This window comes from Salmo salar, unplaced genomic scaffold (genome assembly GCF_905237065.1).
Source record: "Salmo salar unplaced genomic scaffold, Ssal_v3.1, whole genome shotgun sequence".
NCBI lineage: Eukaryota > Metazoa > Chordata > Actinopteri > Salmoniformes > Salmonidae > Salmo > Salmo salar.
In genome coordinates, this window is record NW_025549221.1 from 1 (window position 1) to 6618 (window position 6618).

The window sequence follows — 6618 nt, forward strand, 5'->3', positions numbered from 1 at the left end:
GCCTCGCTGAAGGCTAAGCTAGCTAAGTCCCAGTATTTCCCCCCCTGTGTGTGTTTAGCCACGGAGTACCATCTGGGCCTGCTGAAGGCTAAGCTAGCTAAGTCCCAGTATTTCCCCCCTGTGTGTGTTTAGCCACGGGTACCATCTGGGCCCGCTGAAGGCTAAGCTAGCTAAGTCCCAGTATTTCCCCCCTGTGTGTGTTTAGCCACGGAGTACCATCTGGGCCTGCTGAAGGCTAAGCTAGCTAAGTCCCAGTATTTCCCCCCCTGTGTGTGTTTAGCCACGAGGTACCATCTGGGCCTGCTGAAGGCTAAGCTAGCTAAGTCCCAGTATTTCCCCCCTGTGTGTGTTTAGCCACGGAGTACCATCTGGGCCTGCTGAAGGCTAAGCTAGCTAAGTCCCAGTATTTCCCCCCTGTGTGTGTTTAGCCACGGAGTACCATCTGGGCCCGCTGAAGGCTAAGCTAGCTAAGTCCCAGTATTTCCCCCCCTGTGTGTGTTTAGCCACGGAGTACCATCTGGGCCTGCTGAAGGCTAAGCTAGCTAAGTACCGGGCCCAGCTGCTAGAACCTTCCAAGTCCGCGGGAGCCAAAGGAGAGGGATTCGACGTCATGAAATCTGGAGACGCTCGAGTCGCTCTGATTGGGTTCCCTTCCGTTGGAAAGGTGAGACTGAGCACGCTCAGAACCTGTCCCTGTCCTGTCCTCTAGTCCTGTGTGTTAACCCATGTCTCTGTCCCTGTCCTCTCTAGTCCTGTGTGTTAACCCATGTCTCTGTCCTCTAGTCCTGTGTGTTAACCCATGTCCCTGTCCTCTCTAGTCCTGTGTGTTAACCCATGTCTCTGTCCTCTCTAGTCCTGTGTGTTAACCCATGTCTCTGTCCTCTCTAGTCCTGTGTGTTAACCCATGTCTCTGTCCTCTCTAGTCCTGTGTGTTAACCCATGTCTCTGTCCTGTCCTCTCTAGTCCTGTGTGTTAACCCATGTCTCTGTCCCTGTCCTCTCTAGTCCTGTGTGTTAACCCATGTCTCTGTCCTCTAGTCCTGTGTGTTAACCCATGTCTCTGTCCTGTCCTCTCTAGTCCTGTGTGTTAACCCATGTCCCTGTCCTGTCCTCTAGTCCTGTGTGTTAACCCATGTCTCTGTCCTCTCTAGTCCTGTGTGTTAACCCATGTCTCTGTCCTGTCCTCTCTAGTCCTGTGTGTTAACCCATGTCTCTGTCCTGTCCTCTCTAGTCCTGTGTGTTAACCCATGTCTCTGTCCTCTAGTCCTGTGTGTTAACCCATGTCTCTGTCCTGTCCTCTCTAGTCCTGTGTGTTAACCCATGTCTCTGTCCTCTAGTCCTGTGTGTTAACCCATGTCTCTGTCCTGTCCTCTCTAGTCCTGTGTGTTAACCCATGTCTCTGTCCTGTCCTCTCTAGTCCTGTGTGTTAACCCATGTCCCTGTCCTCTAGTCCTGTGTGTTAACCCATGTCTCTGTCCCTGTCCTCTCTAGTCCTGTGTGTTAACCCATGTCTCTGTCCTGTCCTCTCTAGTCCTGTGTGTTAACCCATGTCTCTGTCCTGTCCTCTCTAGTCCTGTGTGTTAACCCATGTCTCTGTCCTCTCTAGTCCTGTGTGTTAACCCATGTCTCTGTCCTGTCCTCTCTAGTCCTGTGTGTTAACCCATGTCCCTGTCCTCTAGTCCTGTGTGTTAACCCATGTCCCTGTCCTGTCCTCTAGTCCTGTGTGTTAACCCATGTCTCTGTCTTGTCCTCTCTAGTCCTGTGTGTTAACCCATGTCTCTGTCCTCTCTAGTCCTGTGTGTTAACCCATGTCTCTGTCCTCTAGTCCTGTGTGTTAACCCATGTCTCTGTCCTGTCCTCTCTAGTCCTGTGTGTTAACCCACGTCTCTGTCCTGTCCTCTCTAGTCCTGTGTGTTAACCCATGTCTCTGTCCTGTCCTCTCTAGTCCTGTGTGTTAACCCATGTCTCTGTCCTCTAGTCCTGTGTGTTAACCCATGTCTCTGTCCTGTCCTCTCTAGTCCTGTGTGTTAACCCATGTCCCTGTCCTCTAGTCCTGTGTGTTAACCCATGTCTCTGTCCTGTCCTCTCTAGTCCTGTGTGTTAACCCATGTCTCTGTCCTGTCCTGGGTTAACACACAGGACTAGAGAGGACAGTCCTGTGTGTTAACCCATGTCTCTGTCCTGTCCTCTCTAGTCCTGTGTGTTAACCCATGTCTCTGTCCTCTAGTCCTGTGTGTTAACCCATGTCTCTGTCCTCTAGTCCTGTGTGTTAACCCATGTCTCTGTCCTCTCTCTAGTCCTGTGTGTTAACCCATGTCTCTGTCCTGTCCTCTCTAGTCCTGTGTGTTAACCCATGTCCCTGTCCTCTAGTCCTGTGTGTTAACCCATGTCCCTGTCCTCTCTAGTCCTGTGTGTTAACCCATGTCTCTGTCCTCTCTAGTCCTGTGTGTTAACCCATGTCTCTGTCCTCTAGTCCTGTGTGTTAACCCATGTCTCTGTCCTCTAGTCCTGTGTGTTAACCCATGTCCCTCTCCTCTAGTCCACCTTCCTCAGTCTGATGACGGCAACAGCCAGCGAAGCAGCTTCCTATGAGTTCACCACCCTGACCTGTATCCCAGGAGTTATAGAGGTACCACCCCATACACCCCATACACCACCCCCATACACCCCATACACCACCCTGACCTGTATCCCAGGAGTTATAGAGGTACCACCCCATACACCCCATACACCACCCCCATACACCCCATAACACCCCATACACCACCATAACACCCCATAACACACCATACACCCCATAACACCTCATACACCCCATACACCCCATACACCCCATACACCCCATAACACCTCATACACCCCATACACCCCATAACACACCATACACCCCATACCACACCATACACCCCATACACCCCATAACACCCCATAACACCCCATACCACACCATACACCCCATAACACCCCATACACCCCATACACCACCCCCATACACCACCCCATACACCCCATAACACACCATACACCCCATACACCACCCCCATACACCCCATACACCACCCCATACACCCCATACACCACCCCATACACCCCATAACACCCCATACACCACCCCATACACCCCATAAACACCCCATACACCCCACCCCATACACCCCACACCATACACCCCATACACCCCACACCAGACAACCCATACCACACCCCATACACACCATAACACACCATACACCCCATACCATACACCCCATACCACACCATACACCCCTTACCATACACCCCATACACCACCCCATACCACACCATCCACCCCATACCATACACCCCATACCACCCCATTCCACACCACCCCATACACCCCATACCATACACCCCATACCACACCATACACCCCATACCATACACCCCATACCATACCATACACCCCATACCACACACCCCATAACACACCATACACCCCATACCATACACACCATACACCCCATACCACACCATACACCCCATACCATACACCCCATACACCACCCCATACCACACCATACACCCCATACCATACACCCCATACCACACCATACACCCCATACCACACCCCATACCACACATACACCCCATACCACACCCCATACCACACATACACCCCATACCACACCCCATACCACACCATACACCACCCCATACCACACCATACACCACCCCATACCACACTCCATACACCACCCCATACCATACACCCCATACCACACCATACCACACCCCATACACCACCTCATACCACACCCCATACACCACCCCATCCAGCTGGTAGTAGTGTATCCATCCTGTTGTCCTGCAGTATAATGGAGCCAACATCCAGCTGGTAGTAGTGTATAATGACCCATCCTGTTGTCCTGCAGTATAATGGAACCAACATCCAGCTGGTAGTAGTGTATAATGACCCGTCCTGTTGTCCTGCAGTATAATGGAACCAACATCCAGCTGGTAGTAGTGTATAATGACCCATCCTGTTGTCCTGCAGTATAATGGAGCCAACATCCAGCTGGTAGTAGTGTATAATGACCCGTCCTGTTGTCCTGCAGTATAATGGAACCAACATCCAGCTGGTAGTAGTGTATAATGACCCCATCCTGTTGTCCTGCAGTATAATGGAACCAACATCCAGCTGGTAGTAGTGTATAATGACCCCCATCCTGTTGTCCTGCAGTATAATGGAACCAACATCCAGCTGGTAGTAGTGTATAATGACCCATCCTGTTGTCCTGCAGTATAATGGAACCAACATCCAGCTGGTAGTAGTGTATAATGACCCATCCTGTTGTCCTGCAGTATAATGGAACCAACATCCAGCTGGTAGTAGTGTATAATGACCCCATCCTGTTGTCCTGCAGTATAATGGAACCAACATCCAGCTGGTAGTAGTGTATAATGACCCATCCTGTTGTCCTGCAGTATAATGGAACCAACATCCAGCTGGTAGTAGTGTATAATGACCCCATCCTGTTGTCCTGCAGTATAATGGAGCCAACATCCAGCTGGTAGTAGTGTATAATGACCCGTCCTGTTGTCCTGCAGTATAATGGAACCAACATCCAGCTGGTAGTAGTGTATAATGACCCCATCCTGTTGTCCTGCAGTATAATGGAGCCAACATCCAGCTGGTAGTAGTGTATAATGACCCATCCTGTTGTCCTGCAGTATAATGGAACCAACATCCAGCTGGTAGTAGTGTATAATGACCCATCCTGTTGTCCTGCAGTATAATGGAACCAACATCCAGCTGGTAGTAGTGTATAATGACCCGTCCTGTTGTCCTGCAGTATAATGGAACCAACATCCAGCTGGTAGTAGTGTATAATGACCCATCCTGTTGTCCTGCAGTATAATGGAACCAACATCCAGCTGGTAGTAGTGTATAATGACCCCATCCTGTTGTCCTGCAGTATAATGGAACCAACATCCAGCTGGTAGTAGTGTATAATGACCCCATCCTGTTGTCCTGCAGTATAATGGAACCAACATCCAGCTGGTAGTAGTGTATAATGACCCATCCTGTTGTCCTGCAGTATAATGGAACCAACATCCAGCTGGTAGTAGTGTATAATGACCCGTCCTGTTGTCCTGCAGTATAATGGAACCAACATCCAGCTGGTAGTAGTGTATAATGACCCATCCTGTTGTCCTGCAGTATAATGGAACCAACATCCAGCTGGTAGTAGTGTATAATGACCCCATCCTGTTGTCCTGCAGTATAATGGAGCCAACATCCAGCTGGTAGTAGTGTATAATGACCCCATCCTGTTGTCCTGCAGTATAATGGAACCAACATCCAGCTGGTAGTAGTGTATAATGACCCATCCTGTTGTCCTGCAGTATAATGGAAACAACATCCAGCTGGTAGTAGTGTATAATGACCCCATCCTGTTGTCCTGCAGTATAATGGAACCAACATCCAGCTGGTAGTAGTGTATAATGACCCGTCCTGTTGTCCTGCAGTATAATGGAACCAACATCCAGCTGGTAGTAGTGTATAATGACCCGTCCTGCAGTATAATGGAGCCAACATCCAGCTGCCAGTAGTGTATAATGACCCATCCTGTTGTCCTGCAGTATAATGGAGCCAACATCCAGCTGGTAGTAGTGTATAATGACCCATCCTGTTGTCCTGCAGTATAATGGAACCAACATCCAGCTGGTAGTAGTGTATAATGACCCGTCCTGCAGTATAATGGAACCAACATCCAGCTGGTAGTAGTGTATAATGACCCATCCTGTTGTCCTGCAGTATAATGGAGCCAACATCCAGCTGGTAGTAGTGTATAATGACCCGTCCTGCAGTATAATGGAGCCAACATCCAGCTGGTAGTAGTGTATAATGACCCCATCCTGTTGTCCTGCAGTATAATGGAGCCAACATCCAGCTGGTAGTAGTGTATAATGACCCGTCCTGCAGTATAATGGAACCAACATCCAGCTGGTAGTAGTGTATAATGACCCATCCTGCAGTATAATGGAGCCAACATCCAGCTGGTAGTAGTGTATAATGACCCCATCCTGTTGTCCTGCAGTATAATGGAACCAACATCCAGCTGGTAGTAGTGTATAATGACCCCCATCCTGTTGTCCTGCAGTATAATGGAACCAACATCCAGCTGGTAGTAGTGTATAATGACCCCATCCTGTTGTCCTGCAGTATAATGGAGCCAACATCCAGCTGGTAGTAGTGTATAATGACCCCATCCTGTTGTCCTGCAGTATAATGGAACCAACATCCAGCTGGTAGTAGTGTATAATGACCCCATCCTGTTGTCCTGCAGTATAATGGAACCAACATCCAGCTGGTAGTAGTGTATAATGACCCATCCTGTTGTCCTGCAGTATAATGGAGCCAACATCCAGCTGGTAGTAGTGTATAATGACCCCCATCCTGTTGTCCTGCAGTATAATGGAAACAACATCCAGCTGGTAGTAGTGTATAATGACCCATCCTGTTGTCCTGCAGTATAATGGAACCAACATCCAGCTGGTAGTAGTGTATAATGACCCATCCTGTTGTCCTGCAGTATAATGGAACCAACATCCAGCTGGTAGTAGTGTATAATGACCCGTCCTGTTGTCCTGCAGT

The 6618-nt window shown here is 49.3% G+C and overlaps 1 long non-coding RNA gene across 1 annotated transcript; it reads left to right on the top strand.

Moving 5' to 3' along the window:
• Positions 1–506: 506 nt before the first annotated feature.
• Positions 507–3870, top strand: LOC123735950 (uncharacterized). The gene is made up of 3 exons (XR_006765836.1): positions 507–664; positions 2539–2628; positions 3832–3870. It is a non-coding gene; the product is annotated as an uncharacterized lncRNA (long non-coding RNA).
• Positions 3871–6618: the final 2748 nt, after the last annotated feature.